Below are 9910 nucleotides of genomic sequence, written 5' to 3'. Positions count from 1 at the left end.
GGATGGACCAGTTGGACCGGAGTGGACAGGTTGGGACCTTGGCAATTTGTGTACTGTTTTAGGCCACCATTTTCTCCTTAGTAAATGAAGGGACCAACTGAAACCAAGCAAGTCTCAACCTTTTCTTACAGTGACCCAGATTGTAAGCCAAATGTTTGCAACTATAAGTCCTAAAGAAAATAGAAGGAGGTAGTACCTGTTTTTTTTTAAACAATGAGATTCTTGTATAATAATAATTACCAGTGTACAGATATAGACCTTTAACTTTTTTCTTTTTAATAGACCTTCAACTTTTAGACAAGGTTGGTGCCTGTGTTGAAATGGATTTCTTTGCCCCTTACTTAATCTTTAAAATTTTTATAAATAATTACAAACAATTTTAAACCTTCAGAAAAGTACAGATAATAATATAACCCCAAGATAAAATTTTAATTTTTGAATATTTTGCTATATTTACTTCTAATCTCTTAAGATATAAAATATTACAAATATAGCTAAAACCTCATCCCTCACCTCTTCTTTCTTCCTTTTTCTCAGTGTAAACTATTCTCTCAAAATTGCTGTGTGTCTTTCCCATGTCAATTTGTGTACTTTTACTGCATGCATCTATAATATGTGGCATTTTTTGTGTTAAATTTTACACAAATATCATACTGAATGCATCATCTTTCAACTTCCTTTTTGCCATTCATCATTATGTTTTAAACATGTATCTATCTTGATAGCACATAAATAATTTAATTGGTTGTGTAATAGTTCACTGTATGAACAAATGATAATTCATTCATCCTTTCCCCTACAGAAGGACAGTTAGGTTGTTTTGACTTTTTTTTTTTTTTTGCTATTATAACAGGGCTGGAAGTCGTGTTCCTTGCCCATGTCTTCTTGTACACACATGCAACAGTTCCTCTAAAATATTAGAAGTAAAACTTCTGGGTTATAGAACAAGGGCATCTTCAATTTTTTTTTTAAACTTTTTTTTTTTAATTTATTTATTTGACAGAGAGAGATCACAAGTAGACAGAGAGGCAGGCAGAGAGAGAGGGAGAGGGAAGCAGGCTCCCTGTTGAGCAGAGAGCCCAATGCGGGACTCGATCCCAGGACCCTGAGATCATGACCTGAGCCGAAGGCAGCGGCTTAACCCACTGAGCCACCCAGGTGCCCCAGGGCATCTTCAATTTTAGGTTGCCTATGCCTCCTTTTGCCCAGGAGTCCAATCCAGGGATGAAAACGGTTCTATCAGTGGCTAGCTCTACAGAGCTGATCAGCTGGGGGATTATCTAGTGCACTTAGGAGAGGAAAAGGAGCTACCTTCATTGTCAGAAGTCTTATTATTCAAATAATAATTTGTCTTCTTCCAAAAGCCAAACAAGAGAATATTGGAATTAGTTACTTAAATATGGACCCAATAAAACGATTGCTTCCACAGTATTCTGGACAAGTGATTATACATCCTATCCTTCAATACTATCAAAAACAGAGAGTTTACAACTTCCCAAAGAAGCTCAGTTCTAGAAGTAAGAAATTTTTCTCTTAAATTATCTAAAAACATTTCTGGCTGGGAGGGGTGCCTGATTCTGAACTTAAGTCTCCTGTGAGCCTGTTTTTTCTATGTAAAAATGCGAGTAAGAATAATACCTAATGCAATCAAATGGGTTATGGGAATCAAATGAATTAGTGTGTGTGAATGTGTGTATACATAGATAAATGTATGCACATATACATATGCATATGTATATACATGTATACATATGAAATATACTCACATAGCATATATGCGTATATATTCCTATCTGTAGAAAAGAGAGTGCATGAGAGGGCAAGTGAGCTCCTGGTAGAAAATAATTATTTTTATTTTATATTTTTTAAGAAAATAATTAATTTTAGCTGCAGCTATTATTTTTTAAGATTTTACTTAAATATTTGAGAGAGAGAGAAAGGGGGTTGTCAGAGGGAGAGGGACAAGGACAAGCAGAGCCTGATGTGGAGCACAACATGGGGTCCAATCCCAGAACCCCAAGATCATGGCCTGAGCCGAAGTCAGATCCTTAACCAACTGAGCCACCCAGGTGCCCCTCAGCTATTATTAATATTCTTCATCTTATTGATGAGGGAGTGGAGGCTAGCTGAAAACAAAAGCATAAGCCGACACCCTGCAACCTCCTGCCAGCCCCCACTCCTGGGTGGGACACGTGTGACTTTCTTCCAGGAATCTCCCAATTGTCTTAATGTTAATACCTTGCTAGAAGGGAAAACAACCTTAACTTGACAATGGCACCTGGCCTCTGGTATCCTGCAAGGATCTTTTAGGTGGGTCCTCTTTAGCATATGAAAGTTCTTTTGAAACCTCCCTTTTCCTTACCTCCCCCAACTTGCAGATATATTATGATCCACTCCTCAAGACCCCTGTGCCACAGTTCTTTGTGCCAATGGGTTTTGTCCCTGTGCTCTAAAAAGAACACCATTTTGTACCAAAGATGTCTCAAGGATTATTTCTTGATCATTGGCTCCAGACCTCACTCCACCGAACCTCGCCTATATTCCAAAACCATACACTATCACCCGTTCCTTACCAACAAAAGTTCATTCTGCCAACCATTATTTACTGTCTACTGTGCTAGGAGCCACAGGTAAATCACCCACACTTCTCTGTCGGTTTTTTTTTTTTTAAAGATTTTATTTATTTATTTGACAGAGAGAGAGAGATCACGAGTAGGCAGAGAGAGAGGAAGAAGCAGGCTCCCCGCCGAGCAGAGAGCAGGATCCTGAGATCATGACCTGAGCGGAAGGCAGAGGCTTAACCCACTGAGCCACCCAGGCGCCCTCTGTTGGTATTTCTAAGAGCCCCTGTGACATTGCCGGCATAGAGCAAGGGTTTAAAATGGGAATTCTGGATTCAAATAATCTGGGTTTGAATCCCAACTGTACCACACTTCCCAGCTATGCAATTTGTGAGGATTGTTTAATTCACTGATAAGAACTTCTCTCTCATGGTAAATACTCCACATATATTAGTTATTTTTCATTTTAATTGAGCCAGTGACCCTAGCCAGGCTTTCAGCCTGAGCTTGGGGAGCTATGGATAATTTCAGTTTTCTTCTAGTCCCAAAATTTATGATATTTTATATTCAGTGGAACATCTGTGGGGGAGACATCAGGAAGAATGACCCACATTTATAGGAGAAAAGCATTTCACAAAGCTGAATTCACAAGTAGGTTCTAACTCCTCCAAATGGGAAGAAATCACCCTTTGGGAGCTCACAGACTAATTTATATACTTGATGTGAGCAGAAGTAGGAAAAAAGCAACTCATGGAGTGATAAACATGGAACAAACACTGTGGATGGTAAATACACCTAGTCCTTCCTGAGAGTAGGTACTGCCTGGTTCTCACTGGAGGGACAGGTAGTGTTCCAAGGCTCAGACTCTGGAGTAAGGCTATCTAGGTTCAAATCCCAGTTTGGTTCCAGGCTCTGTGACCCTGGGCAAGTTGCTTTTAATCTCTTTGTGCCTCAGCTTTCTTTTCTTTCCTGCAAAACACCCTAAGAGTAGGAGTATCTAAGAAATTGTACTCAATACAGTGGTGACACGGTAAATAGCTAAATAAAAGCGAATTACTGTTATCTGACAAATGGCACCCACCCTAAGGGTGAGTGCCAAGTTTCCATTCTCAGAAATGATGACAATTTTTCCTTTTTTCTGACCTGAGGCGCCTCATGGGTGGGGCCTGGTCTCTGCTTTCAAAAGTTACACCTGATTCCTCCCTTGTCACCTTGAGCACTTCCTTAGGACGGTGCCTCCTCTAGCAGACGTGGCACTTCACTAGGCTGGAACTACCTCTTCCTTAGAGGGGAGAACAGTAGTGCCTCCAACAATTAGTCTCAGAAGGACCTCATCTTTGTCTCTTTCGGTCAGCCTGAGGGTTTCCGTAGTGTGTGGTTGGCTCTCCTCCAAGCCACTCTGTTGTAGGACTGATTATGTTTTATCCTCTTTTTTCAGGCCCAGGAGCAAGAGTGAGGAATGTGCCACTCAGCAGACCCCCAGGGCAGGAAAGAGTAAGAGGAAGCTGGGCTCTGGGGGATCGGAGGGGGGCATTGGGGCCCCAGCCTGAAAAGTCTCCCAATTCAGGGGATCTGAGGAAGTCTTGGTGAGGCTCTCAGGAGACTGTGTCGGGCTCTGAGGGGCAATGGGTGAGTGTTAGGGGTGTCCCAGAAGCAATGTGAGGGACCATTTTCCCTGGATGTGGGGTGGGAGGTGCGTCAGGGTAACTAATGGCAACTGGGCGGGGTGAGCCCACTGGGCACTAGCTCTTCGACGGGGAAAAACTACGATTCCCAGGATGCCCTGGGGCTTAGCCCGGCTTTCCCGCCTGCCTACTGGCTGCGGGTCTGGCGAGCGCAGGAACGGATTGGTCGCGGCGGTGCGGGGCTCCCCCACTAGCAGGTTAGTAGGCACCGCCGGCAGCAGACGTTGACCGGGCGCGCGGGGCGGGGGAGGGGCCCGGCTAGCCATTCTGGAAACCGCCGGACGCTCTCTCCGTAGCGTAGCCGCCGGCCGTGAGGCGCGGGGCGGGGGCGGAGACTGCGTGGCGCAGGCGCGGTGCTGGGCTTCTCCTGGGTCCCCAGACAGCTGGAGGAGATAAACAGAGGAGGAGGAGGGAGGGGAGTGCGTGTGTGAGAGCGCGCGAGGGAGTGTGAGTGTGTGTGAGCGCGGGTGTGAGGCGGTGCGCAGGGGCGGGCGGAGGCGCTGTCCGGCCCCGGCCAGGCGCCGGGCGGGGAGCATGGGAAGGGGCTAGAGCTGCCCGGGCCCCCCAGCCCCCTCCCCGGGATCCGCGCCCCCCCCCCTCCCGGGAGAGGGGCCGGGCCCCCCGGACGGACATGGGCTCCTGAAGTTGCGCCGCCGCTGGTCCTGGGAAGAGGCCTGACAGGTACTGGTAGCCACCGCCCCCTGCCCTCGCCGGGCGCCGAAGCGAGAACCCGCTCCCGCAGTCCCGGCACACGGGCCGCCCGCTCTGGGCCGGCCGCAGCCTTGCCGGCCCCGGGGCCCTGAGGCCGCCAGCCTCGGGGCTCCGGGGTGTCCCGAGAGGGGGCAGGCCTCGCAGGGGCGAAGGGCAGAGTGGGCCGGGGGCGGGGTGGGGATGGAGGGCCGGCCGGGACGTGGGTGGTGGGGGAGGCTCTGGGAGTCCAGGGGGGCTCTGCCAAGGGAGAGGTGGAAGTCATCCCATCACGGGACTTTTTTGCGGAGTTTTTGTTTGACATCTAATCTGGCGCCGGTCTCAGGAAGAAGGGGGCAGGTGGAAATGCCGGGAGGGCTACGTTGACCTGACCTGCTCTCTTAGTTTCCTGCTCTCGCTCTGTCTCGCTTGCTCTCGCGCTCTGTCTCTGTCTCTCTCTCTCCCTCTCTCTTTCTCTGTGAGTGAGTGTGTGTGTGTCCGTCCGTCCGTGGCCAGGCTTCTTGCAGCCGCAGATGCCTTCAGTGGCCCATCCTGGCACTTAGCAGAACTCCCAAGGTGTTTCCACCATGCGACTGTAACGCCCTTACAGAGGGCCTTTACTTGGGAACGGGCTATTCAGTAACCCACTTAAAAGGGAAATAGAAGTGTAGAATAGGAGAGAGACTGTGAACCATCAGGTACCAAGTTTTGTCACTGAAAACTGCAGTGGGACGCCCCCACTCCTTGCCAGCCAGATTGACTTTGCTTAGTGACCTCTGACTCTCCTCTGTAGGTGTACCACCAGGGACTCTAGAAAAGAGGTATCAGGACTTATGACTAAAGTCTGACTGCCTGATTTGACTATTTTCCTCAAAGTCCTTTTCTTCTACTTTTTTTTTTTCTTAGAACTTCCTGAGGTAGTGGTAGAGCAACTTTAAAGTTTTCTTCTTAAGTTTGTGAGTTTAGAAACCTGATAGGGTGTCTGTAACTTCCCCATTCTTCCCAAGGATGGGGTAGATGATCAGGGTAAAGTGGCAGTTAAGTGTTCCCTTTTAACAAAGCCTGAAACAATTTTCAGAAGAAACTATTCAGAGGACACCTCCAGACTCAAAGACGTTATGAAATCTCTGCCTAGGGCACAGGTATGCCCAGTGGTCTGAACGAAGCTTTTCTGTACCTCACAGTCCCTCCTGAGTGGCTAGTGTCTTCTGGAAGTGAAGGAACTACTTACGGCTATTTCTGGATTGAATTGAATCTTGTCTGCTGAGTATAACAACTGGATCCTCTAGCATAGACCGGGGAGTAACTAGAAAGGCTCGATTGGGCTGATAATGTTGAGACTTAACAGTGGATTTCCAGTGCAGGTTGTTGTATTTCATTGGCAGACGGAGAAATATTTTCTGCCATAGTTTGTGATCCTGCTGCTTTAATACTGGGGTATTTTGACCAATTTGGGGACACTTATGTTCAAGCCTCCTGTCAGTTTGTAGAAGCAGTGCTTTGGGTCAATTCTGAAGAATAATAGAACAACAATCCGTATTTCTGCCTAAGACTCCTTCTCTTGGAGTTACTGAAAGGAAGAGAATATGTGTAGTGATTATGGTGATGGTATTAACATTGGCGATTTGCCACTTGGGGATTTTTAAGAGTTGTCATGCAGCTGACAAATTTTCTAGCGAGAAGGAACTCAGTAGTGACTCATGGGACATCAAATTAGGGTTTTTTCACACACCTAGACTTCGGGACCTGGAAGGATACAACTGAAGATTTTAAAGCCCTCTGCTAAACATCTTTAGACTTTGAGGGGCCAGCTGCTGCAAAGACCCAGAACTATGACTTCAACAATTTTTAAATTATTTTCTCCACTCCTTTTTGAATTAGGGAGTGTGGCCCACATGCTCAGTCCTGGGTCTTAAAGAGGGAATCATAAACAACATGTAATATGGTGATACTTACATTTTTGGGGGGGTCACTGATTGAATGATCCTGATTCCTTTCTTCTTTTATCCTTACCTTTCTGGATTCCACTGTATCTTTGGGCCGCCCTTGCAGAGGGACTCACATAACTCCTTGGCTACAAAAACACAAGCCCTGGTATTTTCCATCAGAAACCAATCCCTTGGTGTTACATTTAATTGTGTCTAACTTTGAGAGATATTTACTAATTAGAATACATTCTAAGAAGTAACTGACATTTATTGAGGGCCTGGTATATGTTGGGATGTGTGCTAGTTAGTGTTTTACTTTATCTAATTTAGCCCTCATAACTGCCTGTGAGGCAAAGATCATTTTCCCTATTATACATATGAAGATACAGGTACAGAGAGGTTAAATAACTTTCTTAAGGTCACACAGCAAATATAGTAAATGTTTAGAATTCAAACCAGGGCCTGTCTCCTTTGAGGCTGTGACGCTTGAAGATCTGAAAGGACCAATGCTAAGAGCCCGGGGGAACACAAAACCTGCCTTCAAGTATTTGAAGAACTATCATGTAGAAAGAGAACTGGACTTTCTCTGTGTGATTCTGGAAAGCAGTACTAGGATCAAGGGATAGAAATTCCAAGAGAGGAGACGTTGGCTTGGTAGGAGAAAATTTGGCTTTCTAAAAGCAAAATCAGCCACCCTGTGAGGGAATGAGTTACTCGTCATTATAGGTATTCAAGCAGAGGCTTTTCCACTTCTTATAAAGGATTTGGTAGAGGAGTTCATACTTATGTAGGTAACTGGACTAATTAGTTACTCAGTATTTTAAACCCTGTTATTACATGGAAATGATGTCAAACTCCTGCCATATTGATCTGTAAAAGAACTAACTCATATTTCATACTTACTGTGTGCCAGGCACTTGTTAGATACTTTTTCTACGATATTTCATTTAATCCTTAGATCCCCTATGAAGGAACTGTCATTATCCCCACTTTATTAGTTTATTTGTCAGGGAGAGAGCACAAGCAGGGAGGGCAGTAGGCAGGGGGAGCAGCAGCCTCCCCACGGAGCAAGGAACCCGATGCAGGACTCGATCCCAGGATTCTGGGCTCGTGACCTGAGCTGAAGGCAGGCACTTAACCAACTGAGCCACCCAGGCGTCCCTCATTTACCCCCACTTTACAAATGAGGAAACTGAGGTTCCAGAAAGTTAAAAAAAAAAAAATACTAACCTGTTAGGTGACACAGCTAGAAGTAGGACTGATATTTGAACCTTTGTACCTTCTTAGCTGTGTAACATGGGGTAACTCATGCGTCCTCTCTGAGCTATAGTTTCCTCATATGTGAAATGAGATTTGTGACAGTACCTTCCTTGTAGTGGGTTTATGAGTACTAACTGATGTAATACACACTTTTTGCTAGACCTCACTGATTGCCCTTGAGAGCCTGGGTTTGGGGTAAAAGGGTACCATTTTGTTTCTTTAGGGTGACACCCTGAGAATTCTGGGCTTCACTCTGTGTACTATTTGTAATAGCTGCTGACTCCTTGAAGGGCTTTGTGGCATTAGTGACTAATACCTTAAAAACTTCAGGCCTGAGTAAGAGGAGGGTTCAGTCAGTAGGTTAGAGTATAGTAGGCAGTGTCAGAGGTCTTGTGGGAAAAAATTCCTCACCCTACTATAGAGTCAGATTCTGGGATCACTGTTTGCATTTTTATATTTAATGTCTTATTTTAAAATGAACAAGGTCACAATTGCTAGAGCTGTGATAGAGCTGGATGCCAAGAATAATAACCCTTAATCCTCCCTGTAGCCATCTGGGGAGGTATTAACCCCATTTTCTTGGGGAATGGGGCAGAGCAGGATCAGATGTTACCCAGGTAGCTATCCAGGGGCTCTCAAAATGTTGGCAGAATTTTATACTTGTTCATAACCCCCCGATTCTATTTTCAGAAAGCACAAGACTGTGCTTTTCTATGTACCTTTAGAGAGCCTTTCTTAGAATGGGAGCCCTGAATATTTGGGTGCCAGTGGCTTACCTGATTCCTTCTTGAGTCAGACATCTGGATGTAACACAGCTGCAACTGAGTTGGAAAGGAAGCATTTCCACACTGATTGGCTTAGTTTTCCTTAACTTCTCTGCTAGAAAGTTACAGGGTGAAACTTCAAAGACTTCCCTATGAGAGGTACGTTGAATCATGCCAAAATTTGGAAAGATGCAAGTTAAAGGAAAAATCCAAGACTGCAGATGCTCATATATACAGTAAGAGAGGACAGCATTTTCAAAGTATGCTCCCTTTGTCTGTTTGTTCCCTTTCACTACCTTAAGGTAATTGTGGCCCTAGGAAAAAGCAGATAAATTAGCTGTAATCACTGAAAAGCATTGTTCTAAAAACATCAAGAAAAATTTTTCACAAAGCACGAATGTGGAGAAGCCATGTAGAGAAGCCATGGAGGTGAGTTTTCATCCAGAGTTTCCCACAAAGTGAAGCATTTCTTAGGATAGACTTCACAGAGAAAACTTTAGCCAACTCCATATGGAGTCGTTTGAGCCAGGAGCCTCGAAGATGGCAAAGAACTTTTCCAAAGGTGCTTTGTTGATGGGCCTATCCTGCCAACCAAACCTTTCCCAGATGCTGTCCTTGTGCCAGCTTAGTCCATGACCCTGAAATACACTCGGGAACTTTATGTTTGACACTGGCAGTGTCAAAGTGATTTTGATTCCTTAGCTTAACCCTAAGGAATGCTAAGAGCTTCTTTGAGGTAACAGTGCTTGCACATGATCTGATTAAAAGTAGTAACTATTTTTTAGTTATCAATGACCTGGGTCTTAGAATTAAACTATCTAGTTTGATTCTCCGTTTAATAACTGTAACTTTAGGCAAGTTAACTTCTCTCTACCTCAGAGCTTTCATCTGAAATGTGGGGATAATAGTACCTGCCTCATAGGTTTATGAGCAATCTGTCAGAACACTTAAGAAATGCTTTGAAGGGGCACCTGGGTGGCTCAGTTGGTTAGGCAGCTTCCTTCAGCTCGGGTCATGATTCCGGG

At 45.1% G+C, this 9910-nt stretch overlaps 1 protein-coding gene across 2 annotated transcripts in view; it reads left to right on the top strand.

The window, feature by feature from the left end:
• The first annotated feature begins 4775 nt into the window (after window positions 1-4775).
• The window catches only part of WDTC1 (WD and tetratricopeptide repeats 1), a 65729-nt gene continuing 60594 nt past the window's right edge, over window positions 4776-9910 (top strand). Inside the window, exon 1 of one of the 2 annotated variants that reach the window (XM_080800149.1) lies at window positions 4776-4927. The gene's annotated coding sequence lies outside the window, so the exon portion shown is untranslated. The remainder of the gene's footprint in view (window positions 4928-9910) is intronic. The other variant, XM_080800150.1, reaches the window with a different exon arrangement.

This window comes from Martes martes (genome assembly GCF_963455335.1).
Source record: "Martes martes genome assembly, chromosome: 4".
Classification (NCBI taxonomy): Eukaryota; Metazoa; Chordata; class Mammalia; order Carnivora; family Mustelidae; genus Martes; species Martes martes.
Note: the sequence above shows the minus strand (reverse complement) of the source record. Positions and strands in the feature narration are given on the sequence as shown.